Source organism: Lissotriton vulgaris, chromosome 11 (assembly GCF_964263255.1).
Source record: "Lissotriton vulgaris chromosome 11, aLisVul1.2, whole genome shotgun sequence".
Taxonomy (NCBI): Eukaryota; Metazoa; Chordata; class Amphibia; order Caudata; family Salamandridae; genus Lissotriton; species Lissotriton vulgaris.
Genome location: NC_141699.1, coordinates 504,747,155 through 504,765,002, shown reverse-complemented (window position 1 = coordinate 504,765,002; position 17,848 = coordinate 504,747,155). Strand labels below are relative to the sequence as shown.

At 52.3% G+C, this 17,848-nt stretch overlaps 89 non-coding genes across 89 annotated transcripts; all 89 read left to right on the top strand.

The window, feature by feature from the left end:
* Positions 1–12: 12 nt before the first annotated feature.
* Positions 13–131, top strand: LOC147682256 (5S ribosomal RNA). Its single transcript, XR_015301988.1, has one exon. It is a non-coding gene; the product is annotated as a 5S ribosomal RNA (ribosomal RNA).
* Positions 132–211: 80 nt separating this feature from the next.
* Positions 212–330, top strand: LOC147682255 (5S ribosomal RNA). Its single transcript, XR_015301987.1, has one exon. It is a non-coding gene; the product is annotated as a 5S ribosomal RNA (ribosomal RNA).
* An 80-nt stretch (positions 331–410) lies between these two features.
* On the top strand, positions 411–529 carry LOC147682254 (5S ribosomal RNA). Its single transcript, XR_015301986.1, has one exon. It is a non-coding gene; the product is annotated as a 5S ribosomal RNA (ribosomal RNA).
* Positions 530–607: 78 nt separating this feature from the next.
* Positions 608–726, top strand: LOC147682253 (5S ribosomal RNA). The gene has a single exon (XR_015301546.1). It is a non-coding gene; the product is annotated as a 5S ribosomal RNA (ribosomal RNA).
* An 80-nt stretch (positions 727–806) lies between these two features.
* LOC147682252 (5S ribosomal RNA) lies at positions 807–925 on the top strand. The gene has a single exon (XR_015301981.1). It is a non-coding gene; the product is annotated as a 5S ribosomal RNA (ribosomal RNA).
* An 80-nt stretch (positions 926–1,005) lies between these two features.
* On the top strand, positions 1,006–1,124 carry LOC147682251 (5S ribosomal RNA). The gene has a single exon (XR_015301545.1). It is a non-coding gene; the product is annotated as a 5S ribosomal RNA (ribosomal RNA).
* An 81-nt stretch (positions 1,125–1,205) lies between these two features.
* LOC147682250 (5S ribosomal RNA) lies at positions 1,206–1,324 on the top strand. Its single transcript, XR_015301970.1, has one exon. It is a non-coding gene; the product is annotated as a 5S ribosomal RNA (ribosomal RNA).
* Positions 1,325–1,404: 80 nt separating this feature from the next.
* Positions 1,405–1,523, top strand: LOC147682249 (5S ribosomal RNA). Its single transcript, XR_015301958.1, has one exon. It is a non-coding gene; the product is annotated as a 5S ribosomal RNA (ribosomal RNA).
* An 80-nt stretch (positions 1,524–1,603) lies between these two features.
* LOC147682248 (5S ribosomal RNA) lies at positions 1,604–1,722 on the top strand. Its single transcript, XR_015301948.1, has one exon. It is a non-coding gene; the product is annotated as a 5S ribosomal RNA (ribosomal RNA).
* An 80-nt stretch (positions 1,723–1,802) lies between these two features.
* Positions 1,803–1,921, top strand: LOC147682247 (5S ribosomal RNA). Its single transcript, XR_015301937.1, has one exon. It is a non-coding gene; the product is annotated as a 5S ribosomal RNA (ribosomal RNA).
* Positions 1,922–2,000: 79 nt separating this feature from the next.
* Positions 2,001–2,119, top strand: LOC147682246 (5S ribosomal RNA). The gene has a single exon (XR_015301544.1). It is a non-coding gene; the product is annotated as a 5S ribosomal RNA (ribosomal RNA).
* Positions 2,120–2,199: 80 nt separating this feature from the next.
* On the top strand, positions 2,200–2,318 carry LOC147682245 (5S ribosomal RNA). The gene has a single exon (XR_015301926.1). It is a non-coding gene; the product is annotated as a 5S ribosomal RNA (ribosomal RNA).
* An 80-nt stretch (positions 2,319–2,398) lies between these two features.
* On the top strand, positions 2,399–2,517 carry LOC147682244 (5S ribosomal RNA). Its single transcript, XR_015301515.1, has one exon. It is a non-coding gene; the product is annotated as a 5S ribosomal RNA (ribosomal RNA).
* Positions 2,518–2,597: 80 nt separating this feature from the next.
* LOC147682243 (5S ribosomal RNA) lies at positions 2,598–2,716 on the top strand. Its single transcript, XR_015301915.1, has one exon. It is a non-coding gene; the product is annotated as a 5S ribosomal RNA (ribosomal RNA).
* An 80-nt stretch (positions 2,717–2,796) lies between these two features.
* Positions 2,797–2,915, top strand: LOC147682242 (5S ribosomal RNA). The gene has a single exon (XR_015301905.1). It is a non-coding gene; the product is annotated as a 5S ribosomal RNA (ribosomal RNA).
* An 80-nt stretch (positions 2,916–2,995) lies between these two features.
* On the top strand, positions 2,996–3,114 carry LOC147682241 (5S ribosomal RNA). The gene has a single exon (XR_015301894.1). It is a non-coding gene; the product is annotated as a 5S ribosomal RNA (ribosomal RNA).
* An 80-nt stretch (positions 3,115–3,194) lies between these two features.
* LOC147682240 (5S ribosomal RNA) lies at positions 3,195–3,313 on the top strand. The gene has a single exon (XR_015301883.1). It is a non-coding gene; the product is annotated as a 5S ribosomal RNA (ribosomal RNA).
* Positions 3,314–3,393: 80 nt separating this feature from the next.
* Positions 3,394–3,512, top strand: LOC147682239 (5S ribosomal RNA). Its single transcript, XR_015301543.1, has one exon. It is a non-coding gene; the product is annotated as a 5S ribosomal RNA (ribosomal RNA).
* Positions 3,513–3,592: 80 nt separating this feature from the next.
* On the top strand, positions 3,593–3,711 carry LOC147682238 (5S ribosomal RNA). Its single transcript, XR_015301542.1, has one exon. It is a non-coding gene; the product is annotated as a 5S ribosomal RNA (ribosomal RNA).
* An 80-nt stretch (positions 3,712–3,791) lies between these two features.
* LOC147682237 (5S ribosomal RNA) lies at positions 3,792–3,910 on the top strand. The gene has a single exon (XR_015301872.1). It is a non-coding gene; the product is annotated as a 5S ribosomal RNA (ribosomal RNA).
* An 80-nt stretch (positions 3,911–3,990) lies between these two features.
* Positions 3,991–4,109, top strand: LOC147682236 (5S ribosomal RNA). The gene has a single exon (XR_015301862.1). It is a non-coding gene; the product is annotated as a 5S ribosomal RNA (ribosomal RNA).
* Positions 4,110–4,189: 80 nt separating this feature from the next.
* On the top strand, positions 4,190–4,308 carry LOC147682235 (5S ribosomal RNA). Its single transcript, XR_015301850.1, has one exon. It is a non-coding gene; the product is annotated as a 5S ribosomal RNA (ribosomal RNA).
* Positions 4,309–4,388: 80 nt separating this feature from the next.
* LOC147682234 (5S ribosomal RNA) lies at positions 4,389–4,507 on the top strand. The gene has a single exon (XR_015301839.1). It is a non-coding gene; the product is annotated as a 5S ribosomal RNA (ribosomal RNA).
* An 80-nt stretch (positions 4,508–4,587) lies between these two features.
* Positions 4,588–4,706, top strand: LOC147682233 (5S ribosomal RNA). The gene has a single exon (XR_015301828.1). It is a non-coding gene; the product is annotated as a 5S ribosomal RNA (ribosomal RNA).
* An 80-nt stretch (positions 4,707–4,786) lies between these two features.
* LOC147682232 (5S ribosomal RNA) lies at positions 4,787–4,905 on the top strand. The gene has a single exon (XR_015301817.1). It is a non-coding gene; the product is annotated as a 5S ribosomal RNA (ribosomal RNA).
* An 80-nt stretch (positions 4,906–4,985) lies between these two features.
* On the top strand, positions 4,986–5,104 carry LOC147682231 (5S ribosomal RNA). The gene has a single exon (XR_015301806.1). It is a non-coding gene; the product is annotated as a 5S ribosomal RNA (ribosomal RNA).
* Positions 5,105–5,184: 80 nt separating this feature from the next.
* On the top strand, positions 5,185–5,303 carry LOC147682230 (5S ribosomal RNA). The gene has a single exon (XR_015301795.1). It is a non-coding gene; the product is annotated as a 5S ribosomal RNA (ribosomal RNA).
* Positions 5,304–5,383: 80 nt separating this feature from the next.
* On the top strand, positions 5,384–5,502 carry LOC147682229 (5S ribosomal RNA). Its single transcript, XR_015301784.1, has one exon. It is a non-coding gene; the product is annotated as a 5S ribosomal RNA (ribosomal RNA).
* An 80-nt stretch (positions 5,503–5,582) lies between these two features.
* Positions 5,583–5,701, top strand: LOC147682228 (5S ribosomal RNA). Its single transcript, XR_015301773.1, has one exon. It is a non-coding gene; the product is annotated as a 5S ribosomal RNA (ribosomal RNA).
* Positions 5,702–5,781: 80 nt separating this feature from the next.
* LOC147682227 (5S ribosomal RNA) lies at positions 5,782–5,900 on the top strand. Its single transcript, XR_015301763.1, has one exon. It is a non-coding gene; the product is annotated as a 5S ribosomal RNA (ribosomal RNA).
* An 80-nt stretch (positions 5,901–5,980) lies between these two features.
* On the top strand, positions 5,981–6,099 carry LOC147682226 (5S ribosomal RNA). The gene has a single exon (XR_015301752.1). It is a non-coding gene; the product is annotated as a 5S ribosomal RNA (ribosomal RNA).
* Positions 6,100–6,179: 80 nt separating this feature from the next.
* LOC147682225 (5S ribosomal RNA) lies at positions 6,180–6,298 on the top strand. Its single transcript, XR_015301740.1, has one exon. It is a non-coding gene; the product is annotated as a 5S ribosomal RNA (ribosomal RNA).
* An 80-nt stretch (positions 6,299–6,378) lies between these two features.
* Positions 6,379–6,497, top strand: LOC147682224 (5S ribosomal RNA). The gene has a single exon (XR_015301729.1). It is a non-coding gene; the product is annotated as a 5S ribosomal RNA (ribosomal RNA).
* Positions 6,498–6,577: 80 nt separating this feature from the next.
* On the top strand, positions 6,578–6,696 carry LOC147682223 (5S ribosomal RNA). The gene has a single exon (XR_015301718.1). It is a non-coding gene; the product is annotated as a 5S ribosomal RNA (ribosomal RNA).
* Positions 6,697–6,776: 80 nt separating this feature from the next.
* Positions 6,777–6,895, top strand: LOC147682222 (5S ribosomal RNA). Its single transcript, XR_015301707.1, has one exon. It is a non-coding gene; the product is annotated as a 5S ribosomal RNA (ribosomal RNA).
* An 80-nt stretch (positions 6,896–6,975) lies between these two features.
* On the top strand, positions 6,976–7,094 carry LOC147682221 (5S ribosomal RNA). Its single transcript, XR_015301696.1, has one exon. It is a non-coding gene; the product is annotated as a 5S ribosomal RNA (ribosomal RNA).
* Positions 7,095–7,174: 80 nt separating this feature from the next.
* Positions 7,175–7,293, top strand: LOC147682220 (5S ribosomal RNA). Its single transcript, XR_015301685.1, has one exon. It is a non-coding gene; the product is annotated as a 5S ribosomal RNA (ribosomal RNA).
* An 80-nt stretch (positions 7,294–7,373) lies between these two features.
* LOC147682219 (5S ribosomal RNA) lies at positions 7,374–7,492 on the top strand. Its single transcript, XR_015301674.1, has one exon. It is a non-coding gene; the product is annotated as a 5S ribosomal RNA (ribosomal RNA).
* Positions 7,493–7,572: 80 nt separating this feature from the next.
* LOC147682218 (5S ribosomal RNA) lies at positions 7,573–7,691 on the top strand. Its single transcript, XR_015301663.1, has one exon. It is a non-coding gene; the product is annotated as a 5S ribosomal RNA (ribosomal RNA).
* An 80-nt stretch (positions 7,692–7,771) lies between these two features.
* LOC147682217 (5S ribosomal RNA) lies at positions 7,772–7,890 on the top strand. The gene has a single exon (XR_015301652.1). It is a non-coding gene; the product is annotated as a 5S ribosomal RNA (ribosomal RNA).
* An 80-nt stretch (positions 7,891–7,970) lies between these two features.
* On the top strand, positions 7,971–8,089 carry LOC147682216 (5S ribosomal RNA). Its single transcript, XR_015301641.1, has one exon. It is a non-coding gene; the product is annotated as a 5S ribosomal RNA (ribosomal RNA).
* Positions 8,090–8,169: 80 nt separating this feature from the next.
* On the top strand, positions 8,170–8,288 carry LOC147682215 (5S ribosomal RNA). The gene has a single exon (XR_015301629.1). It is a non-coding gene; the product is annotated as a 5S ribosomal RNA (ribosomal RNA).
* An 80-nt stretch (positions 8,289–8,368) lies between these two features.
* On the top strand, positions 8,369–8,487 carry LOC147682214 (5S ribosomal RNA). Its single transcript, XR_015301618.1, has one exon. It is a non-coding gene; the product is annotated as a 5S ribosomal RNA (ribosomal RNA).
* Positions 8,488–8,567: 80 nt separating this feature from the next.
* LOC147682213 (5S ribosomal RNA) lies at positions 8,568–8,686 on the top strand. Its single transcript, XR_015301615.1, has one exon. It is a non-coding gene; the product is annotated as a 5S ribosomal RNA (ribosomal RNA).
* Positions 8,687–8,766: 80 nt separating this feature from the next.
* On the top strand, positions 8,767–8,885 carry LOC147682212 (5S ribosomal RNA). The gene has a single exon (XR_015301612.1). It is a non-coding gene; the product is annotated as a 5S ribosomal RNA (ribosomal RNA).
* Positions 8,886–8,965: 80 nt separating this feature from the next.
* LOC147682211 (5S ribosomal RNA) lies at positions 8,966–9,084 on the top strand. Its single transcript, XR_015301609.1, has one exon. It is a non-coding gene; the product is annotated as a 5S ribosomal RNA (ribosomal RNA).
* An 80-nt stretch (positions 9,085–9,164) lies between these two features.
* Positions 9,165–9,283, top strand: LOC147682210 (5S ribosomal RNA). The gene has a single exon (XR_015301608.1). It is a non-coding gene; the product is annotated as a 5S ribosomal RNA (ribosomal RNA).
* Positions 9,284–9,363: 80 nt separating this feature from the next.
* On the top strand, positions 9,364–9,482 carry LOC147682209 (5S ribosomal RNA). The gene has a single exon (XR_015301607.1). It is a non-coding gene; the product is annotated as a 5S ribosomal RNA (ribosomal RNA).
* Positions 9,483–9,562: 80 nt separating this feature from the next.
* Positions 9,563–9,681, top strand: LOC147682208 (5S ribosomal RNA). Its single transcript, XR_015301606.1, has one exon. It is a non-coding gene; the product is annotated as a 5S ribosomal RNA (ribosomal RNA).
* Positions 9,682–9,761: 80 nt separating this feature from the next.
* Positions 9,762–9,880, top strand: LOC147682207 (5S ribosomal RNA). Its single transcript, XR_015301605.1, has one exon. It is a non-coding gene; the product is annotated as a 5S ribosomal RNA (ribosomal RNA).
* An 80-nt stretch (positions 9,881–9,960) lies between these two features.
* LOC147682206 (5S ribosomal RNA) lies at positions 9,961–10,079 on the top strand. The gene has a single exon (XR_015301596.1). It is a non-coding gene; the product is annotated as a 5S ribosomal RNA (ribosomal RNA).
* Positions 10,080–10,159: 80 nt separating this feature from the next.
* LOC147682205 (5S ribosomal RNA) lies at positions 10,160–10,278 on the top strand. Its single transcript, XR_015301584.1, has one exon. It is a non-coding gene; the product is annotated as a 5S ribosomal RNA (ribosomal RNA).
* An 80-nt stretch (positions 10,279–10,358) lies between these two features.
* Positions 10,359–10,477, top strand: LOC147682204 (5S ribosomal RNA). The gene has a single exon (XR_015301573.1). It is a non-coding gene; the product is annotated as a 5S ribosomal RNA (ribosomal RNA).
* An 80-nt stretch (positions 10,478–10,557) lies between these two features.
* Positions 10,558–10,676, top strand: LOC147682203 (5S ribosomal RNA). The gene has a single exon (XR_015301562.1). It is a non-coding gene; the product is annotated as a 5S ribosomal RNA (ribosomal RNA).
* An 80-nt stretch (positions 10,677–10,756) lies between these two features.
* Positions 10,757–10,875, top strand: LOC147682202 (5S ribosomal RNA). The gene has a single exon (XR_015301551.1). It is a non-coding gene; the product is annotated as a 5S ribosomal RNA (ribosomal RNA).
* An 80-nt stretch (positions 10,876–10,955) lies between these two features.
* LOC147682201 (5S ribosomal RNA) lies at positions 10,956–11,074 on the top strand. Its single transcript, XR_015301540.1, has one exon. It is a non-coding gene; the product is annotated as a 5S ribosomal RNA (ribosomal RNA).
* An 80-nt stretch (positions 11,075–11,154) lies between these two features.
* LOC147682200 (5S ribosomal RNA) lies at positions 11,155–11,273 on the top strand. The gene has a single exon (XR_015301529.1). It is a non-coding gene; the product is annotated as a 5S ribosomal RNA (ribosomal RNA).
* A 79-nt stretch (positions 11,274–11,352) lies between these two features.
* On the top strand, positions 11,353–11,471 carry LOC147682199 (5S ribosomal RNA). Its single transcript, XR_015301518.1, has one exon. It is a non-coding gene; the product is annotated as a 5S ribosomal RNA (ribosomal RNA).
* Positions 11,472–11,551: 80 nt separating this feature from the next.
* Positions 11,552–11,670, top strand: LOC147682198 (5S ribosomal RNA). Its single transcript, XR_015301507.1, has one exon. It is a non-coding gene; the product is annotated as a 5S ribosomal RNA (ribosomal RNA).
* Positions 11,671–11,750: 80 nt separating this feature from the next.
* On the top strand, positions 11,751–11,869 carry LOC147682197 (5S ribosomal RNA). Its single transcript, XR_015301496.1, has one exon. It is a non-coding gene; the product is annotated as a 5S ribosomal RNA (ribosomal RNA).
* An 80-nt stretch (positions 11,870–11,949) lies between these two features.
* Positions 11,950–12,068, top strand: LOC147682196 (5S ribosomal RNA). Its single transcript, XR_015301485.1, has one exon. It is a non-coding gene; the product is annotated as a 5S ribosomal RNA (ribosomal RNA).
* Positions 12,069–12,148: 80 nt separating this feature from the next.
* On the top strand, positions 12,149–12,267 carry LOC147682195 (5S ribosomal RNA). The gene has a single exon (XR_015301473.1). It is a non-coding gene; the product is annotated as a 5S ribosomal RNA (ribosomal RNA).
* An 80-nt stretch (positions 12,268–12,347) lies between these two features.
* LOC147682194 (5S ribosomal RNA) lies at positions 12,348–12,466 on the top strand. Its single transcript, XR_015301462.1, has one exon. It is a non-coding gene; the product is annotated as a 5S ribosomal RNA (ribosomal RNA).
* A 79-nt stretch (positions 12,467–12,545) lies between these two features.
* On the top strand, positions 12,546–12,664 carry LOC147682193 (5S ribosomal RNA). The gene has a single exon (XR_015301451.1). It is a non-coding gene; the product is annotated as a 5S ribosomal RNA (ribosomal RNA).
* An 80-nt stretch (positions 12,665–12,744) lies between these two features.
* Positions 12,745–12,863, top strand: LOC147682192 (5S ribosomal RNA). Its single transcript, XR_015301440.1, has one exon. It is a non-coding gene; the product is annotated as a 5S ribosomal RNA (ribosomal RNA).
* Positions 12,864–12,943: 80 nt separating this feature from the next.
* Positions 12,944–13,062, top strand: LOC147682191 (5S ribosomal RNA). Its single transcript, XR_015301429.1, has one exon. It is a non-coding gene; the product is annotated as a 5S ribosomal RNA (ribosomal RNA).
* An 80-nt stretch (positions 13,063–13,142) lies between these two features.
* Positions 13,143–13,261, top strand: LOC147682190 (5S ribosomal RNA). Its single transcript, XR_015301418.1, has one exon. It is a non-coding gene; the product is annotated as a 5S ribosomal RNA (ribosomal RNA).
* An 80-nt stretch (positions 13,262–13,341) lies between these two features.
* On the top strand, positions 13,342–13,460 carry LOC147682189 (5S ribosomal RNA). Its single transcript, XR_015301407.1, has one exon. It is a non-coding gene; the product is annotated as a 5S ribosomal RNA (ribosomal RNA).
* Positions 13,461–13,540: 80 nt separating this feature from the next.
* Positions 13,541–13,659, top strand: LOC147682188 (5S ribosomal RNA). Its single transcript, XR_015301396.1, has one exon. It is a non-coding gene; the product is annotated as a 5S ribosomal RNA (ribosomal RNA).
* An 80-nt stretch (positions 13,660–13,739) lies between these two features.
* Positions 13,740–13,858, top strand: LOC147682187 (5S ribosomal RNA). Its single transcript, XR_015301385.1, has one exon. It is a non-coding gene; the product is annotated as a 5S ribosomal RNA (ribosomal RNA).
* Positions 13,859–13,938: 80 nt separating this feature from the next.
* On the top strand, positions 13,939–14,057 carry LOC147682186 (5S ribosomal RNA). Its single transcript, XR_015301374.1, has one exon. It is a non-coding gene; the product is annotated as a 5S ribosomal RNA (ribosomal RNA).
* An 80-nt stretch (positions 14,058–14,137) lies between these two features.
* LOC147682185 (5S ribosomal RNA) lies at positions 14,138–14,256 on the top strand. The gene has a single exon (XR_015301362.1). It is a non-coding gene; the product is annotated as a 5S ribosomal RNA (ribosomal RNA).
* An 80-nt stretch (positions 14,257–14,336) lies between these two features.
* On the top strand, positions 14,337–14,455 carry LOC147682184 (5S ribosomal RNA). The gene has a single exon (XR_015301541.1). It is a non-coding gene; the product is annotated as a 5S ribosomal RNA (ribosomal RNA).
* An 80-nt stretch (positions 14,456–14,535) lies between these two features.
* Positions 14,536–14,654, top strand: LOC147682183 (5S ribosomal RNA). The gene has a single exon (XR_015301539.1). It is a non-coding gene; the product is annotated as a 5S ribosomal RNA (ribosomal RNA).
* Positions 14,655–14,734: 80 nt separating this feature from the next.
* Positions 14,735–14,853, top strand: LOC147682182 (5S ribosomal RNA). The gene has a single exon (XR_015301351.1). It is a non-coding gene; the product is annotated as a 5S ribosomal RNA (ribosomal RNA).
* Positions 14,854–15,113: 260 nt separating this feature from the next.
* LOC147682181 (5S ribosomal RNA) lies at positions 15,114–15,232 on the top strand. Its single transcript, XR_015301340.1, has one exon. It is a non-coding gene; the product is annotated as a 5S ribosomal RNA (ribosomal RNA).
* An 80-nt stretch (positions 15,233–15,312) lies between these two features.
* Positions 15,313–15,431, top strand: LOC147682180 (5S ribosomal RNA). Its single transcript, XR_015301329.1, has one exon. It is a non-coding gene; the product is annotated as a 5S ribosomal RNA (ribosomal RNA).
* An 80-nt stretch (positions 15,432–15,511) lies between these two features.
* LOC147682179 (5S ribosomal RNA) lies at positions 15,512–15,630 on the top strand. The gene has a single exon (XR_015301524.1). It is a non-coding gene; the product is annotated as a 5S ribosomal RNA (ribosomal RNA).
* Positions 15,631–15,710: 80 nt separating this feature from the next.
* Positions 15,711–15,829, top strand: LOC147682178 (5S ribosomal RNA). The gene has a single exon (XR_015301318.1). It is a non-coding gene; the product is annotated as a 5S ribosomal RNA (ribosomal RNA).
* Positions 15,830–15,909: 80 nt separating this feature from the next.
* On the top strand, positions 15,910–16,028 carry LOC147682177 (5S ribosomal RNA). Its single transcript, XR_015301535.1, has one exon. It is a non-coding gene; the product is annotated as a 5S ribosomal RNA (ribosomal RNA).
* Positions 16,029–16,108: 80 nt separating this feature from the next.
* LOC147682176 (5S ribosomal RNA) lies at positions 16,109–16,227 on the top strand. Its single transcript, XR_015301523.1, has one exon. It is a non-coding gene; the product is annotated as a 5S ribosomal RNA (ribosomal RNA).
* Positions 16,228–16,307: 80 nt separating this feature from the next.
* On the top strand, positions 16,308–16,426 carry LOC147682175 (5S ribosomal RNA). The gene has a single exon (XR_015301578.1). It is a non-coding gene; the product is annotated as a 5S ribosomal RNA (ribosomal RNA).
* Positions 16,427–16,506: 80 nt separating this feature from the next.
* LOC147682174 (5S ribosomal RNA) lies at positions 16,507–16,625 on the top strand. Its single transcript, XR_015301534.1, has one exon. It is a non-coding gene; the product is annotated as a 5S ribosomal RNA (ribosomal RNA).
* An 80-nt stretch (positions 16,626–16,705) lies between these two features.
* LOC147682173 (5S ribosomal RNA) lies at positions 16,706–16,824 on the top strand. Its single transcript, XR_015301307.1, has one exon. It is a non-coding gene; the product is annotated as a 5S ribosomal RNA (ribosomal RNA).
* Positions 16,825–16,904: 80 nt separating this feature from the next.
* Positions 16,905–17,023, top strand: LOC147682172 (5S ribosomal RNA). Its single transcript, XR_015301296.1, has one exon. It is a non-coding gene; the product is annotated as a 5S ribosomal RNA (ribosomal RNA).
* Positions 17,024–17,103: 80 nt separating this feature from the next.
* On the top strand, positions 17,104–17,222 carry LOC147682171 (5S ribosomal RNA). Its single transcript, XR_015301285.1, has one exon. It is a non-coding gene; the product is annotated as a 5S ribosomal RNA (ribosomal RNA).
* An 80-nt stretch (positions 17,223–17,302) lies between these two features.
* Positions 17,303–17,421, top strand: LOC147682170 (5S ribosomal RNA). The gene has a single exon (XR_015301522.1). It is a non-coding gene; the product is annotated as a 5S ribosomal RNA (ribosomal RNA).
* A 79-nt stretch (positions 17,422–17,500) lies between these two features.
* Positions 17,501–17,619, top strand: LOC147682169 (5S ribosomal RNA). The gene has a single exon (XR_015301274.1). It is a non-coding gene; the product is annotated as a 5S ribosomal RNA (ribosomal RNA).
* An 80-nt stretch (positions 17,620–17,699) lies between these two features.
* Positions 17,700–17,818, top strand: LOC147682168 (5S ribosomal RNA). The gene has a single exon (XR_015301509.1). It is a non-coding gene; the product is annotated as a 5S ribosomal RNA (ribosomal RNA).
* Positions 17,819–17,848: the final 30 nt, after the last annotated feature.

Below are 17,848 nucleotides of genomic sequence, written 5' to 3'. Positions count from 1 at the left end.
AGTGCTCCTAGAGCCTACGGCCATACCACCCTGAAAGCACCTGATCTCGTCCGATCTCAGAAGTTAAGCAGGGTCGGGCCTGGTTAGTACCTGGATGGGAGACCGCCTGGGAATACCAGGTGCTGTAGGCTTTTTTTTTTCAGAGTGGTTTGCTTGCTTGTACTGAAGCTGAGCGAAGAAAGCTAAGAGGCCCAAAACCAGTGCTCCTAGAGCCTACGGCCATACCACCCTGAAAGCACCTGATCTCGTCCGATCTCAGAAGTTAAGCAGGGTCGGGCCTGGTTAGTACCTGGATGGGAGACCGCCTGGGAATACCAGGTGCTGTAGGCTTTTTTTTTTCAGAGTGGTTTGCTTGCTTGTACTGAAGCTGAGCGAAGAAAGCTAAGAGGCTCAAAACCAGTGCTCCTAGAGCCTACGGCCATACCACCCTGAAAGCACCTGATCTCGTCCGATCTCAGAAGTTAAGCAGGGTCGGGCCTGGTTAGTACCTGGATGGGAGACCGCCTGGGAATACCAGGTGCTGTAGGCTTTTTTTTTTCAGAGTGGTTTGCTTGCTTGTACTGAAGCTGAGCGAAGAAAGCTAAGGCCCAAAACCAGTGCTCCTAGAGCCGACGGCCATACCACCCTGAAAGCACCTGATCTCGTCCGATCTCAGAAGTTAAGCAGGGTCGGGCCTGGTTAGTACCTGGATGGGAGACCGCCTGGGAATACCAGGTGCTGTAGGCTTTTTTTTTTCAGAGTGGTTTGCTTGCTTGTACTGAAGCTGAGCGAAGAAAGCTAAGAGGCCCAAAACCAGTGCTCCTAGAGCCTACGGCCATACCACCCTGAAAGCACCTGATCTCGTCCGATCTCAGAAGTTAAGCAGGGTCGGGCCTGGTTAGTACCTGGATGGGAGACCGCCTGGGAATACCAGGTGCTGTAGGCTTTTTTTTTTCAGAGTGGTTTGCTTGCTTGTACTGAAGCTGAGCGAAGAAAGCTAAGAGGCCCAAAACCAGTGCTCCTAGAGCCGACGGCCATACCACCCTGAAAGCACCTGATCTCGTCCGATCTCAGAAGTTAAGCAGGGTCGGGCCTGGTTAGTACCTGGATGGGAGACCGCCTGGGAATACCAGGTGCTGTAGGCTTTTTTTTTTTCAGAGTGGTTTGCTTGCTTGTACTGAAGCTGAGCGAAGAAAGCTAAGAGGCCCAAAACCAGTGCTCCTAGAGCCTACGGCCATACCACCCTGAAAGCACCTGATCTCGTCCGATCTCAGAAGTTAAGCAGGGTCGGGCCTGGTTAGTACCTGGATGGGAGACCGCCTGGGAATACCAGGTGCTGTAGGCTTTTTTTTTTCAGAGTGGTTTGCTTGCTTGTACTGAAGCTGAGCGAAGAAAGCTAAGAGGCCCAAAACCAGTGCTCCTAGAGCCTACGGCCATACCACCCTGAAAGCACCTGATCTCGTCCGATCTCAGAAGTTAAGCAGGGTCGGGCCTGGTTAGTACCTGGATGGGAGACCGCCTGGGAATACCAGGTGCTGTAGGCTTTTTTTTTTCAGAGTGGTTTGCTTGCTTGTACTGAAGCTGAGCGAAGAAAGCTAAGAGGCCCAAAACCAGTGCTCCTAGAGCCTACGGCCATACCACCCTGAAAGCACCTGATCTCGTCCGATCTCAGAAGTTAAGCAGGGTCGGGCCTGGTTAGTACCTGGATGGGAGACCGCCTGGGAATACCAGGTGCTGTAGGCTTTTTTTTTTCAGAGTGGTTTGCTTGCTTGTACTGAAGCTGAGCGAAGAAAGCTAAGAGGCCCAAAACCAGTGCTCCTAGAGCCTACGGCCATACCACCCTGAAAGCACCTGATCTCGTCCGATCTCAGAAGTTAAGCAGGGTCGGGCCTGGTTAGTACCTGGATGGGAGACCGCCTGGGAATACCAGGTGCTGTAGGCTTTTTTTTTCAGAGTGGTTTGCTTGCTTGTACTGAAGCTGAGCGAAGAAAGCTAAGAGGCCCAAAACCAGTGCTCCTAGAGCCGACGGCCATACCACCCTGAAAGCACCTGATCTCGTCCGATCTCAGAAGTTAAGCAGGGTCGGGCCTGGTTAGTACCTGGATGGGAGACCGCCTGGGAATACCAGGTGCTGTAGGCTTTTTTTTTTCAGAGTGGTTTGCTTGCTTGTACTGAAGCTGAGCGAAGAAAGCTAAGAGGCCCAAAACCAGTGCTCCTAGAGCCTACGGCCATACCACCCTGAAAGCACCTGATCTCGTCCGATCTCAGAAGTTAAGCAGGGTCGGGCCTGGTTAGTACCTGGATGGGAGACCGCCTGGGAATACCAGGTGCTGTAGGCTTTTTTTTTTCAGAGTGGTTTGCTTGCTTGTACTGAAGCTGAGCGAAGAAAGCTAAGAGGCCCAAAACCAGTGCTCCTAGAGCCTACGGCCATACCACCCTGAAAGCACCTGATCTCGTCTGATCTCAGAAGTTAAGCAGGGTCGGGCCTGGTTAGTACCTGGATGGGAGACCGCCTGGGAATACCAGGTGCTGTAGGCTTTTTTTTTTCAGAGTGGTTTGCTTGCTTGTACTGAAGCTGAGCGAAGAAAGCTAAGAGGCCCAAAACCAGTGCTCCTAGAGCCTACGGCCATACCACCCTGAAAGCACCTGATCTCGTCCGATCTCAGAAGTTAAGCAGGGTCGGGCCTGGTTAGTACCTGGATGGGAGACCGCCTGGGAATACCAGGTGCTGTAGGCTTTTTTTTTTCAGAGTGGTTTGCTTGCTTGTACTGAAGCTGAGCGAAGAAAGCTAAGAGGCCCAAAACCAGTGCTCCTAGAGCCTACGGCCATACCACCCTGAAAGCACCTGATCTCGTCCGATCTCAGAAGTTAAGCAGGGTCGGGCCTGGTTAGTACCTGGATGGGAGACCGCCTGGGAATACCAGGTGCTGTAGGCTTTTTTTTTTCAGAGTGGTTTGCTTGCTTGTACTGAAGCTGAGCGAAGAAAGCTAAGAGGCCCAAAACCAGTGCTCCTAGAGCCTACGGCCATACCACCCTGAAAGCACCTGATCTCGTCCGATCTCAGAAGTTAAGCAGGGTCGGGCCTGGTTAGTACCTGGATGGGAGACCGCCTGGGAATACCAGGTGCTGTAGGCTTTTTTTTTTCAGAGTGGTTTGCTTGCTTGTACTGAAGCTGAGCGAAGAAAGCTAAGAGGCCCAAAACCAGTGCTCCTAGAGCCTACGGCCATACCACCCTGAAAGCACCTGATCTCGTCCGATCTCAGAAGTTAAGCAGGGTCGGGCCTGGTTAGTACCTGGATGGGAGACCGCCTGGGAATACCAGGTGCTGTAGGCTTTTTTTTTTCAGAGTGGTTTGCTTGCTTGTACTGAAGCTGAGCGAAGAAAGCTAAGAGGCCCAAAACCAGTGCTCCTAGAGCCGACGGCCATACCACCCTGAAAGCACCTGATCTCGTCCGATCTCAGAAGTTAAGCAGGGTCGGGCCTGGTTAGTACCTGGATGGGAGACCGCCTGGGAATACCAGGTGCTGTAGGCTTTTTTTTTTCAGAGTGGTTTGCTTGCTTGTACTGAAGCTGAGCGAAGAAAGCTAAGAGGCCCAAAACCAGTGCTCCTAGAGCCGACGGCCATACCACCCTGAAAGCACCTGATCTCGTCCGATCTCAGAAGTTAAGCAGGGTCGGGCCTGGTTAGTACCTGGATGGGAGACCGCCTGGGAATACCAGGTGCTGTAGGCTTTTTTTTTTCAGAGTGGTTTGCTTGCTTGTACTGAAGCTGAGCGAAGAAAGCTAAGAGGCCCAAAACCAGTGCTCCTAGAGCCTACGGCCATACCACCCTGAAAGCACCTGATCTCGTCCGATCTCAGAAGTTAAGCAGGGTCGGGCCTGGTTAGTACCTGGATGGGAGACCGCCTGGGAATACCAGGTGCTGTAGGCTTTTTTTTTTCAGAGTGGTTTGCTTGCTTGTACTGAAGCTGAGCGAAGAAAGCTAAGAGGCCCAAAACCAGTGCTCCTAGAGCCTACGGCCATACCACCCTGAAAGCACCTGATCTCGTCCGATCTCAGAAGTTAAGCAGGGTCGGGCCTGGTTAGTACCTGGATGGGAGACCGCCTGGGAATACCAGGTGCTGTAGGCTTTTTTTTTTCAGAGTGGTTTGCTTGCTTGTACTGAAGCTGAGCGAAGAAAGCTAAGAGGCCCAAAACCAGTGCTCCTAGAGCCTACGGCCATACCACCCTGAAAGCACCTGATCTCGTCCGATCTCAGAAGTTAAGCAGGGTCGGGCCTGGTTAGTACCTGGATGGGAGACCGCCTGGGAATACCAGGTGCTGTAGGCTTTTTTTTTTCAGAGTGGTTTGCTTGCTTGTACTGAAGCTGAGCGAAGAAAGCTAAGAGGCCCAAAACCAGTGCTCCTAGAGCCTACGGCCATACCACCCTGAAAGCACCTGATCTCGTCCGATCTCAGAAGTTAAGCAGGGTCGGGCCTGGTTAGTACCTGGATGGGAGACCGCCTGGGAATACCAGGTGCTGTAGGCTTTTTTTTTTCAGAGTGGTTTGCTTGCTTGTACTGAAGCTGAGCGAAGAAAGCTAAGAGGCCCAAAACCAGTGCTCCTAGAGCCTACGGCCATACCACCCTGAAAGCACCTGATCTCGTCCGATCTCAGAAGTTAAGCAGGGTCGGGCCTGGTTAGTACCTGGATGGGAGACCGCCTGGGAATACCAGGTGCTGTAGGCTTTTTTTTTTCAGAGTGGTTTGCTTGCTTGTACTGAAGCTGAGCGAAGAAAGCTAAGAGGCCCAAAACCAGTGCTCCTAGAGCCTACGGCCATACCACCCTGAAAGCACCTGATCTCGTCCGATCTCAGAAGTTAAGCAGGGTCGGGCCTGGTTAGTACCTGGATGGGAGACCGCCTGGGAATACCAGGTGCTGTAGGCTTTTTTTTTTCAGAGTGGTTTGCTTGCTTGTACTGAAGCTGAGCGAAGAAAGCTAAGAGGCCCAAAACCAGTGCTCCTAGAGCCTACGGCCATACCACCCTGAAAGCACCTGATCTCGTCCGATCTCAGAAGTTAAGCAGGGTCGGGCCTGGTTAGTACCTGGATGGGAGACCGCCTGGGAATACCAGGTGCTGTAGGCTTTTTTTTTTCAGAGTGGTTTGCTTGCTTGTACTGAAGCTGAGCGAAGAAAGCTAAGAGGCCCAAAACCAGTGCTCCTAGAGCCTACGGCCATACCACCCTGAAAGCACCTGATCTCGTCCGATCTCAGAAGTTAAGCAGGGTCGGGCCTGGTTAGTACCTGGATGGGAGACCGCCTGGGAATACCAGGTGCTGTAGGCTTTTTTTTTTCAGAGTGGTTTGCTTGCTTGTACTGAAGCTGAGCGAAGAAAGCTAAGAGGCCCAAAACCAGTGCTCCTAGAGCCTACGGCCATACCACCCTGAAAGCACCTGATCTCGTCCGATCTCAGAAGTTAAGCAGGGTCGGGCCTGGTTAGTACCTGGATGGGAGACCGCCTGGGAATACCAGGTGCTGTAGGCTTTTTTTTTTCAGAGTGGTTTGCTTGCTTGTACTGAAGCTGAGCGAAGAAAGCTAAGAGGCCCAAAACCAGTGCTCCTAGAGCCTACGGCCATACCACCCTGAAAGCACCTGATCTCGTCCGATCTCAGAAGTTAAGCAGGGTCGGGCCTGGTTAGTACCTGGATGGGAGACCGCCTGGGAATACCAGGTGCTGTAGGCTTTTTTTTTTCAGAGTGGTTTGCTTGCTTGTACTGAAGCTGAGCGAAGAAAGCTAAGAGGCCCAAAACCAGTGCTCCTAGAGCCTACGGCCATACCACCCTGAAAGCACCTGATCTCGTCCGATCTCAGAAGTTAAGCAGGGTCGGGCCTGGTTAGTACCTGGATGGGAGACCGCCTGGGAATACCAGGTGCTGTAGGCTTTTTTTTTTCAGAGTGGTTTGCTTGCTTGTACTGAAGCTGAGCGAAGAAAGCTAAGAGGCCCAAAACCAGTGCTCCTAGAGCCTACGGCCATACCACCCTGAAAGCACCTGATCTCGTCCGATCTCAGAAGTTAAGCAGGGTCGGGCCTGGTTAGTACCTGGATGGGAGACCGCCTGGGAATACCAGGTGCTGTAGGCTTTTTTTTTTCAGAGTGGTTTGCTTGCTTGTACTGAAGCTGAGCGAAGAAAGCTAAGAGGCCCAAAACCAGTGCTCCTAGAGCCTACGGCCATACCACCCTGAAAGCACCTGATCTCGTCCGATCTCAGAAGTTAAGCAGGGTCGGGCCTGGTTAGTACCTGGATGGGAGACCGCCTGGGAATACCAGGTGCTGTAGGCTTTTTTTTTTCAGAGTGGTTTGCTTGCTTGTACTGAAGCTGAGCGAAGAAAGCTAAGAGGCCCAAAACCAGTGCTCCTAGAGCCTACGGCCATACCACCCTGAAAGCACCTGATCTCGTCCGATCTCAGAAGTTAAGCAGGGTCGGGCCTGGTTAGTACCTGGATGGGAGACCGCCTGGGAATACCAGGTGCTGTAGGCTTTTTTTTTTCAGAGTGGTTTGCTTGCTTGTACTGAAGCTGAGCGAAGAAAGCTAAGAGGCCCAAAACCAGTGCTCCTAGAGCCTACGGCCATACCACCCTGAAAGCACCTGATCTCGTCCGATCTCAGAAGTTAAGCAGGGTCGGGCCTGGTTAGTACCTGGATGGGAGACCGCCTGGGAATACCAGGTGCTGTAGGCTTTTTTTTTTCAGAGTGGTTTGCTTGCTTGTACTGAAGCTGAGCGAAGAAAGCTAAGAGGCCCAAAACCAGTGCTCCTAGAGCCTACGGCCATACCACCCTGAAAGCACCTGATCTCGTCCGATCTCAGAAGTTAAGCAGGGTCGGGCCTGGTTAGTACCTGGATGGGAGACCGCCTGGGAATACCAGGTGCTGTAGGCTTTTTTTTTTCAGAGTGGTTTGCTTGCTTGTACTGAAGCTGAGCGAAGAAAGCTAAGAGGCCCAAAACCAGTGCTCCTAGAGCCTACGGCCATACCACCCTGAAAGCACCTGATCTCGTCCGATCTCAGAAGTTAAGCAGGGTCGGGCCTGGTTAGTACCTGGATGGGAGACCGCCTGGGAATACCAGGTGCTGTAGGCTTTTTTTTTTCAGAGTGGTTTGCTTGCTTGTACTGAAGCTGAGCGAAGAAAGCTAAGAGGCCCAAAACCAGTGCTCCTAGAGCCTACGGCCATACCACCCTGAAAGCACCTGATCTCGTCCGATCTCAGAAGTTAAGCAGGGTCGGGCCTGGTTAGTACCTGGATGGGAGACCGCCTGGGAATACCAGGTGCTGTAGGCTTTTTTTTTTCAGAGTGGTTTGCTTGCTTGTACTGAAGCTGAGCGAAGAAAGCTAAGAGGCCCAAAACCAGTGCTCCTAGAGCCTACGGCCATACCACCCTGAAAGCACCTGATCTCGTCCGATCTCAGAAGTTAAGCAGGGTCGGGCCTGGTTAGTACCTGGATGGGAGACCGCCTGGGAATACCAGGTGCTGTAGGCTTTTTTTTTTCAGAGTGGTTTGCTTGCTTGTACTGAAGCTGAGCGAAGAAAGCTAAGAGGCCCAAAACCAGTGCTCCTAGAGCCTACGGCCATACCACCCTGAAAGCACCTGATCTCGTCCGATCTCAGAAGTTAAGCAGGGTCGGGCCTGGTTAGTACCTGGATGGGAGACCGCCTGGGAATACCAGGTGCTGTAGGCTTTTTTTTTTCAGAGTGGTTTGCTTGCTTGTACTGAAGCTGAGCGAAGAAAGCTAAGAGGCCCAAAACCAGTGCTCCTAGAGCCTACGGCCATACCACCCTGAAAGCACCTGATCTCGTCCGATCTCAGAAGTTAAGCAGGGTCGGGCCTGGTTAGTACCTGGATGGGAGACCGCCTGGGAATACCAGGTGCTGTAGGCTTTTTTTTTTCAGAGTGGTTTGCTTGCTTGTACTGAAGCTGAGCGAAGAAAGCTAAGAGGCCCAAAACCAGTGCTCCTAGAGCCTACGGCCATACCACCCTGAAAGCACCTGATCTCGTCCGATCTCAGAAGTTAAGCAGGGTCGGGCCTGGTTAGTACCTGGATGGGAGACCGCCTGGGAATACCAGGTGCTGTAGGCTTTTTTTTTTCAGAGTGGTTTGCTTGCTTGTACTGAAGCTGAGCGAAGAAAGCTAAGAGGCCCAAAACCAGTGCTCCTAGAGCCTACGGCCATACCACCCTGAAAGCACCTGATCTCGTCCGATCTCAGAAGTTAAGCAGGGTCGGGCCTGGTTAGTACCTGGATGGGAGACCGCCTGGGAATACCAGGTGCTGTAGGCTTTTTTTTTTCAGAGTGGTTTGCTTGCTTGTACTGAAGCTGAGCGAAGAAAGCTAAGAGGCCCAAAACCAGTGCTCCTAGAGCCTACGGCCATACCACCCTGAAAGCACCTGATCTCGTCCGATCTCAGAAGTTAAGCAGGGTCGGGCCTGGTTAGTACCTGGATGGGAGACCGCCTGGGAATACCAGGTGCTGTAGGCTTTTTTTTTTCAGAGTGGTTTGCTTGCTTGTACTGAAGCTGAGCGAAGAAAGCTAAGAGGCCCAAAACCAGTGCTCCTAGAGCCTACGGCCATACCACCCTGAAAGCACCTGATCTCGTCCGATCTCAGAAGTTAAGCAGGGTCGGGCCTGGTTAGTACCTGGATGGGAGACCGCCTGGGAATACCAGGTGCTGTAGGCTTTTTTTTTTCAGAGTGGTTTGCTTGCTTGTACTGAAGCTGAGCGAAGAAAGCTAAGAGGCCCAAAACCAGTGCTCCTAGAGCCTACGGCCATACCACCCTGAAAGCACCTGATCTCGTCCGATCTCAGAAGTTAAGCAGGGTCGGGCCTGGTTAGTACCTGGATGGGAGACCGCCTGGGAATACCAGGTGCTGTAGGCTTTTTTTTTTCAGAGTGGTTTGCTTGCTTGTACTGAAGCTGAGCGAAGAAAGCTAAGAGGCCCAAAACCAGTGCTCCTAGAGCCTACGGCCATACCACCCTGAAAGCACCTGATCTCGTCCGATCTCAGAAGTTAAGCAGGGTCGGGCCTGGTTAGTACCTGGATGGGAGACCGCCTGGGAATACCAGGTGCTGTAGGCTTTTTTTTTTCAGAGTGGTTTGCTTGCTTGTACTGAAGCTGAGCGAAGAAAGCTAAGAGGCCCAAAACCAGTGCTCCTAGAGCCTACGGCCATACCACCCTGAAAGCACCTGATCTCGTCCGATCTCAGAAGTTAAGCAGGGTCGGGCCTGGTTAGTACCTGGATGGGAGACCGCCTGGGAATACCAGGTGCTGTAGGCTTTTTTTTTTCAGAGTGGTTTGCTTGCTTGTACTGAAGCTGAGCGAAGAAAGCTAAGAGGCCCAAAACCAGTGCTCCTAGAGCCTACGGCCATACCACCCTGAAAGCACCTGATCTCGTCCGATCTCAGAAGTTAAGCAGGGTCGGGCCTGGTTAGTACCTGGATGGGAGACCGCCTGGGAATACCAGGTGCTGTAGGCTTTTTTTTTTCAGAGTGGTTTGCTTGCTTGTACTGAAGCTGAGCGAAGAAAGCTAAGAGGCCCAAAACCAGTGCTCCTAGAGCCTACGGCCATACCACCCTGAAAGCACCTGATCTCGTCCGATCTCAGAAGTTAAGCAGGGTCGGGCCTGGTTAGTACCTGGATGGGAGACCGCCTGGGAATACCAGGTGCTGTAGGCTTTTTTTTTTCAGAGTGGTTTGCTTGCTTGTACTGAAGCTGAGCGAAGAAAGCTAAGAGGCCCAAAACCAGTGCTCCTAGAGCCTACGGCCATACCACCCTGAAAGCACCTGATCTCGTCCGATCTCAGAAGTTAAGCAGGGTCGGGCCTGGTTAGTACCTGGATGGGAGACCGCCTGGGAATACCAGGTGCTGTAGGCTTTTTTTTTTCAGAGTGGTTTGCTTGCTTGTACTGAAGCTGAGCGAAGAAAGCTAAGAGGCCCAAAACCAGTGCTCCTAGAGCCTACGGCCATACCACCCTGAAAGCACCTGATCTCGTCCGATCTCAGAAGTTAAGCAGGGTCGGGCCTGGTTAGTACCTGGATGGGAGACCGCCTGGGAATACCAGGTGCTGTAGGCTTTTTTTTTTCAGAGTGGTTTGCTTGCTTGTACTGAAGCTGAGCGAAGAAAGCTAAGAGGCCCAAAACCAGTGCTCCTAGAGCCTACGGCCATACCACCCTGAAAGCACCTGATCTCGTCCGATCTCAGAAGTTAAGCAGGGTCGGGCCTGGTTAGTACCTGGATGGGAGACCGCCTGGGAATACCAGGTGCTGTAGGCTTTTTTTTTTCAGAGTGGTTTGCTTGCTTGTACTGAAGCTGAGCGAAGAAAGCTAAGAGGCCCAAAACCAGTGCTCCTAGAGCCTACGGCCATACCACCCTGAAAGCACCTGATCTCGTCCGATCTCAGAAGTTAAGCAGGGTCGGGCCTGGTTAGTACCTGGATGGGAGACCGCCTGGGAATACCAGGTGCTGTAGGCTTTTTTTTTTCAGAGTGGTTTGCTTGCTTGTACTGAAGCTGAGCGAAGAAAGCTAAGAGGCCCAAAACCAGTGCTCCTAGAGCCTACGGCCATACCACCCTGAAAGCACCTGATCTCGTCCGATCTCAGAAGTTAAGCAGGGTCGGGCCTGGTTAGTACCTGGATGGGAGACCGCCTGGGAATACCAGGTGCTGTAGGCTTTTTTTTTTCAGAGTGGTTTGCTTGCTTGTACTGAAGCTGAGCGAAGAAAGCTAAGAGGCCCAAAACCAGTGCTCCTAGAGCCTACGGCCATACCACCCTGAAAGCACCTGATCTCGTCCGATCTCAGAAGTTAAGCAGGGTCGGGCCTGGTTAGTACCTGGATGGGAGACCGCCTGGGAATACCAGGTGCTGTAGGCTTTTTTTTTTCAGAGTGGTTTGCTTGCTTGTACTGAAGCTGAGCGAAGAAAGCTAAGAGGCCCAAAACCAGTGCTCCTAGAGCCTACGGCCATACCACCCTGAAAGCACCTGATCTCGTCCGATCTCAGAAGTTAAGCAGGGTCGGGCCTGGTTAGTACCTGGATGGGAGACCGCCTGGGAATACCAGGTGCTGTAGGCTTTTTTTTTTCAGAGTGGTTTGCTTGCTTGTACTGAAGCTGAGCGAAGAAAGCTAAGAGGCCCAAAACCAGTGCTCCTAGAGCCTACGGCCATACCACCCTGAAAGCACCTGATCTCGTCCGATCTCAGAAGTTAAGCAGGGTCGGGCCTGGTTAGTACCTGGATGGGAGACCGCCTGGGAATACCAGGTGCTGTAGGCTTTTTTTTTCAGAGTGGTTTGCTTGCTTGTACTGAAGCTGAGCGAAGAAAGCTAAGAGGCCCAAAACCAGTGCTCCTAGAGCCTACGGCCATACCACCCTGAAAGCACCTGATCTCGTCCGATCTCAGAAGTTAAGCAGGGTCGGGCCTGGTTAGTACCTGGATGGGAGACCGCCTGGGAATACCAGGTGCTGTAGGCTTTTTTTTTTCAGAGTGGTTTGCTTGCTTGTACTGAAGCTGAGCGAAGAAAGCTAAGAGGCCCAAAACCAGTGCTCCTAGAGCCTACGGCCATACCACCCTGAAAGCACCTGATCTCGTCCGATCTCAGAAGTTAAGCAGGGTCGGGCCTGGTTAGTACCTGGATGGGAGACCGCCTGGGAATACCAGGTGCTGTAGGCTTTTTTTTTTCAGAGTGGTTTGCTTGCTTGTACTGAAGCTGAGCGAAGAAAGCTAAGAGGCCCAAAACCAGTGCTCCTAGAGCCTACGGCCATACCACCCTGAAAGCACCTGATCTCGTCCGATCTCAGAAGTTAAGCAGGGTCGGGCCTGGTTAGTACCTGGATGGGAGACCGCCTGGGAATACCAGGTGCTGTAGGCTTTTTTTTTTCAGAGTGGTTTGCTTGCTTGTACTGAAGCTGAGCGAAGAAAGCTAAGAGGCCCAAAACCAGTGCTCCTAGAGCCTACGGCCATACCACCCTGAAAGCACCTGATCTCGTCCGATCTCAGAAGTTAAGCAGGGTCGGGCCTGGTTAGTACCTGGATGGGAGACCGCCTGGGAATACCAGGTGCTGTAGGCTTTTTTTTTTCAGAGTGGTTTGCTTGCTTGTACTGAAGCTGAGCGAAGAAAGCTAAGAGGCCCAAAACCAGTGCTCCTAGAGCCTACGGCCATACCACCCTGAAAGCACCTGATCTCGTCCGATCTCAGAAGTTAAGCAGGGTCGGGCCTGGTTAGTACCTGGATGGGAGACCGCCTGGGAATACCAGGTGCTGTAGGCTTTTTTTTTTCAGAGTGGTTTGCTTGCTTGTACTGAAGCTGAGCGAAGAAAGCTAAGAGGCCCAAAACCAGTGCTCCTAGAGCCTACGGCCATACCACCCTGAAAGCACCTGATCTCGTCCGATCTCAGAAGTTAAGCAGGGTCGGGCCTGGTTAGTACCTGGATGGGAGACCGCCTGGGAATACCAGGTGCTGTAGGCTTTTTTTTTCAGAGTGGTTTGCTTGCTTGTACTGAAGCTGAGCGAAGAAAGCTAAGAGGCCCAAAACCAGTGCTCCTAGAGCCTACGGCCATACCACCCTGAAAGCACCTGATCTCGTCCGATCTCAGAAGTTAAGCAGGGTCGGGCCTGGTTAGTACCTGGATGGGAGACCGCCTGGGAATACCAGGTGCTGTAGGCTTTTTTTTTTCAGAGTGGTTTGCTTGCTTGTACTGAAGCTGAGCGAAGAAAGCTAAGAGGCCCAAAACCAGTGCTCCTAGAGCCTACGGCCATACCACCCTGAAAGCACCTGATCTCGTCCGATCTCAGAAGTTAAGCAGGGTCGGGCCTGGTTAGTACCTGGATGGGAGACCGCCTGGGAATACCAGGTGCTGTAGGCTTTTTTTTTTCAGAGTGGTTTGCTTGCTTGTACTGAAGCTGAGCGAAGAAAGCTAAGAGGCCCAAAACCAGTGCTCCTAGAGCCTACGGCCATACCACCCTGAAAGCACCTGATCTCGTCCGATCTCAGAAGTTAAGCAGGGTCGGGCCTGGTTAGTACCTGGATGGGAGACCGCCTGGGAATACCAGGTGCTGTAGGCTTTTTTTTTTCAGAGTGGTTTGCTTGCTTGTACTGAAGCTGAGCGAAGAAAGCTAAGAGGCCCAAAACCAGTGCTCCTAGAGCCTACGGCCATACCACCCTGAAAGCACCTGATCTCGTCCGATCTCAGAAGTTAAGCAGGGTCGGGCCTGGTTAGTACCTGGATGGGAGACCGCCTGGGAATACCAGGTGCTGTAGGCTTTTTTTTTTCAGAGTGGTTTGCTTGCTTGTACTGAAGCTGAGCGAAGAAAGCTAAGAGGCCCAAAACCAGTGCTCCTAGAGCCTACGGCCATACCACCCTGAAAGCACCTGATCTCGTCCGATCTCAGAAGTTAAGCAGGGTCGGGCCTGGTTAGTACCTGGATGGGAGACCGCCTGGGAATACCAGGTGCTGTAGGCTTTTTTTTTTCAGAGTGGTTTGCTTGCTTGTACTGAAGCTGAGCGAAGAAAGCTAAGAGGCCCAAAACCAGTGCTCCTAGAGCCTACGGCCATACCACCCTGAAAGCACCTGATCTCGTCCGATCTCAGAAGTTAAGCAGGGTCGGGCCTGGTTAGTACCTGGATGGGAGACCGCCTGGGAATACCAGGTGCTGTAGGCTTTTTTTTTTCAGAGTGGTTTGCTTGCTTGTACTGAAGCTGAGCGAAGAAAGCTAAGAGGCCCAAAACCAGTGCTCCTAGAGCCTACGGCCATACCACCCTGAAAGCACCTGATCTCGTCCGATCTCAGAAGTTAAGCAGGGTCGGGCCTGGTTAGTACCTGGATGGGAGACCGCCTGGGAATACCAGGTGCTGTAGGCTTTTTTTTTTCAGAGTGGTTTGCTTGCTTGTACTGAAGCTGAGCGAAGAAAGCTAAGAGGCCCAAAACCAGTGCTCCTAGAGCCTACGGCCATACCACCCTGAAAGCACCTGATCTCGTCCGATCTCAGAAGTTAAGCAGGGTCGGGCCTGGTTAGTACCTGGATGGGAGACCGCCTGGGAATACCAGGTGCTGTAGGCTTTTTTTTTTCAGAGTGGTTTGCTTGCTTGTACTGAAGCTGAGCGAAGAAAGCTAAGAGGCCCAAAACCAGTGCTCCTAGAGCCTACGGCCATACCACCCTGAAAGCACCTGATCTCGTCCGATCTCAGAAGTTAAGCAGGGTCGGGCCTGGTTAGTACCTGGATGGGAGACCGCCTGGGAATACCAGGTGCTGTAGGCTTTTTTTTTTCAGAGTGGTTTGCTTGCTTGTACTGAAGCTGAGCGAAGAAAGCTAAGAGGCCCAAAACCAGTGCTCCTAGAGCCGACGGCCATACCACCCTGAAAGCACCTGATCTCGTCCGATCTCAGAAGTTAAGCAGGGTCGGGCCTGGTTAGTACCTGGATGGGAGACCGCCTGGGAATACCAGGTGCTGTAGGCTTTTTTTTTTCAGAGTGGTTTGCTTGCTTGTACTGAAGCTGAGCGAAGAAAGCTAAGAGGCCCAAAACCAGTGCTCCTAGAGCCGACGGCCATACCACCCTGAAAGCACCTGATCTCGTCCGATCTCAGAAGTTAAGCAGGGTCGGGCCTGGTTAGTACCTGGATGGGAGACCGCCTGGGAATACCAGGTGCTGTAGGCTTTTTTTTTTCAGAGTGGTTTGCTTGCTTGTACTGAAGCTGAGCGAAGAAAGCTAAGAGGCCCAAAACCAGTGCTCCTAGAGCCTACGGCCATACCACCCTGAAAGCACCTGATCTCGTCCGATCTCAGAAGTTAAGCAGGGTCGGGCCTGGTTAGTACCTGGATGGGAGACCGCCTGGGAATACCAGGTGCTGTAGGCTTTTTTTTTTCAGAGTGGTTTGCTTGCACTGAAGCTGAGCGAAGAAAGCTAAGAGGCCCAAAACCAGTGCTCCTAGAGCCTACGGCCATACCACCCTGAAAGCACCTGATCTCGTCCGATCTCAGGGGCCTGGTTAGTACCTGGATGGGAGACCGCCTGGGAATACCAGGTGCTGTAGGCTTTTTTTTTTCAGAGTGGTTTGCTTGCTTGTACTGAAGCTGAGCGAAGAAAGCTAAGAGGCCCAAAACCAGTGCTCCTAGAGCCTACGGCCATACCACCCTGAAAGCACCTGATCTCGTCCGATCTCAGAAGTTAAGCAGGGTCGGGCCTGGTTAGTACCTGGATGGGAGACCGCCTGGGAATACCAGGTGCTGTAGGCTTTTTTTTTTCAGAGTGGTTTGCTTGCTTGTACTGAAGCTGAGCGAAGAAAGCTAAGAGGCCCAAAACCAGTGCTCCTAGAGCCTACGGCCATACCACCCTGAAAGCACCTGATCTCGTCCGATCTCAGAAGTTAAGCAGGGTCGGGCCTGGTTAGTACCTGGATGGGAGACCGCCTGGGAATACCAGGTGCTGTAGGCTTTTTTTTTTCAGAGTGGTTTGCTTGCTTGTACTGAAGCTGAGCGAAGAAAGCTAAGAGGCCCAAAACCAGTGCTCCTAGAGCCTACGGCCATACCACCCTGACAGCACCTGATCTCGTCCGATCTCAGAAGTTAAGCAGGGTCGGGCCTGGTTAGTACCTGGATGGGAGACCGCCTGGGAATACCAGGTGCTGTAGGCTTTTTTTTTTCAGAGTGGTTTGCTTGCTTGTACTGAAGCTGAGCGAAGAAAGCTAAGAGGCCCAAAACCAGTGCTCCTAGAGCCTACGGCCATACCACCCTGAAAGCACCTGATCTCGTCCGATCTCAGAAGTTAAGCAGGGTCGGGCCTGGTTAGTACCTGGATGGGAGACCGCCTGGGAATACCAGGTGCTGTAGGCTTTTTTTTTTCAGAGTGGTTTGCTTGCTTGTACTGAAGCTGAGCGAAGAAAGCTAAGAGGCCCAAAACCAGTGCTCCTAGAGCCTATGGCCATACCACCCTGACAGCACCTGATCTCGTCCGATCTCAGAAGTTAAGCAGGGTCGGGCCTGGTTAGTACCTGGATGGGAGACCGCCTGGGAATACCAGGTGCTGTAGGCTTTTTTTTTTCAGAGTGGTTTGCTTGCTTGTACTGAAGCTGAGCGAAGAAAGCTAAGAGGCCCAAAACCAGTGCTCCTAGAGCCTACGGCCATACCACCCTGACAGCACCTGATCTCGTCCGATCTCAGAAGTTAAGCAGGGTCGGGCCTGGTTAGTACCTGGATGGGAGACCGCCTGGGAATACCAGGTGCTGTAGGCTTTTTTTTTTCAGAGTGGTTTGCTTGCTTGTACTGAAGCTGAGCGAAGAAAGCTAAGAGGCCCAAAACCAGTGCTCCTAGAGCCTACGGCCATACCACCCTGACAGCACCTGATCTCGTCTGATCTCAGAAGTTAAGCAGGGTCGGGCCTGGTTAGTACCTGGATGGGACACCGCCTGGGAATACCAGGTGCTGTAGGCTTTTTTTTTTCAGAGTGGTTTGCTTGCTTGTACTGAAGCTGAGCGAAGAAAGCTAAGAGGCCCAAAACCAGTGCTCCTAGAGCCTACGGCCACACCACCCTGAAAGCACCTGATCTCGTCCGATCTCAGAAGTTAAGCAGGGTCGGGCCTGGTTAGTACCTGGATGGGAGACCGCCTGGGAATACCAGGTGCTGTAGGCTTTTTTTTTTCAGAGTGGTTTGCTTGCTTGTACTGAAGCTGAGCGAAGAAAGCTAAGAGGCCCAAAACCAGTGCTCCTAGAGCCTACGGCCATACCACCCTGAAAGCACCTGATCTCGTCCGATCTCAGAAGTTAAGCAGGGTCGGGCCTGGTTAGTACCTGGATGGGAGACCGCCTGGGAATACCAGGTGCTGTAGGCTTTTTTTTTTCAGAGTGGTTTGCTTGCTTGTACTGAAGCTGAGCGAAGAAAGCTAAGAGGCCCAAAACCAGTGCTCCTAGAGCCTACGGCCATACCACCCTGAAAGCACCTGATCTCGTCCGATCTCAGAAGTTAAGCAGGGTCGGGCCTGGTTAGTACCTGGATGGGAGACCGCCTGGGAATACCAGGTGCTGTAGGCTTTTTTTTTTCAGAGTGGTTTGCTTGCTTGTACTGAAGCTGAGCGAAGAAAGCTAAGAGGCCCAAAACCAGTGCTCCTAGAGCCTACGGCCATACCACCCTGAAAGCACCTGATCTCGTCCGATCTCAGAAGTTAAGCAGGGTCGGGCCTGGTTAGTACCTGGATGGGAGACCGCCTGGGAATACCAGGTGCTGTAGGCTTTTTTTTTTCAGAGTGGTTTGCTTGCTTGTACTGAAGCTGAGCGAAGAAAGCTAAGAGGCCCAAAACCAGTCCTCCTAGAGCCTACGGCCATACCACCCTGAAAGCACCTGATCTCGTCCGATCTCAGAAGTTAAGCAGGGTCGGGCCTGATTAGTACCTGGATGGGAGACCGCCTGGGAATACCAGGTGCTGTAGGCTTTTTTTTTCAGAGTGGTTTGCTTGCTTGTACTGAAGCTGAGCGAAGAAAGCTAAGAGGCCCAAAACCAGTGCTCCTAGAGCCTACGGCCATACCACCCTGAAAGCACCTGATCTCGTCCGATCTCAGAAGTTAAGCAGGGTCGGGCCTGGTTAGTACCTGGATGGGAGACCGCCTGGGAATACCAGGTGCTGTAGGCTTTTTTTTTTCAGAGTGGTTTGCTTGCTTGTACTGAAGCTGAGCGAAGAAAGCTAAGAGGCCCAAAACCAGTGCTCCTAGAGCCTACAGCCATACCACCCTGAAAGCACCTGATCTCGTCCGATCTCAGAAGTTAAGCAGGGTCGGGCCTGGTTAGTACCTGGATGGGAGACCGCCTGGGAATACCAGGTGCTGTAGGCTTTTTTTTTTCAGAGTGGTTTGCTTGCTTGT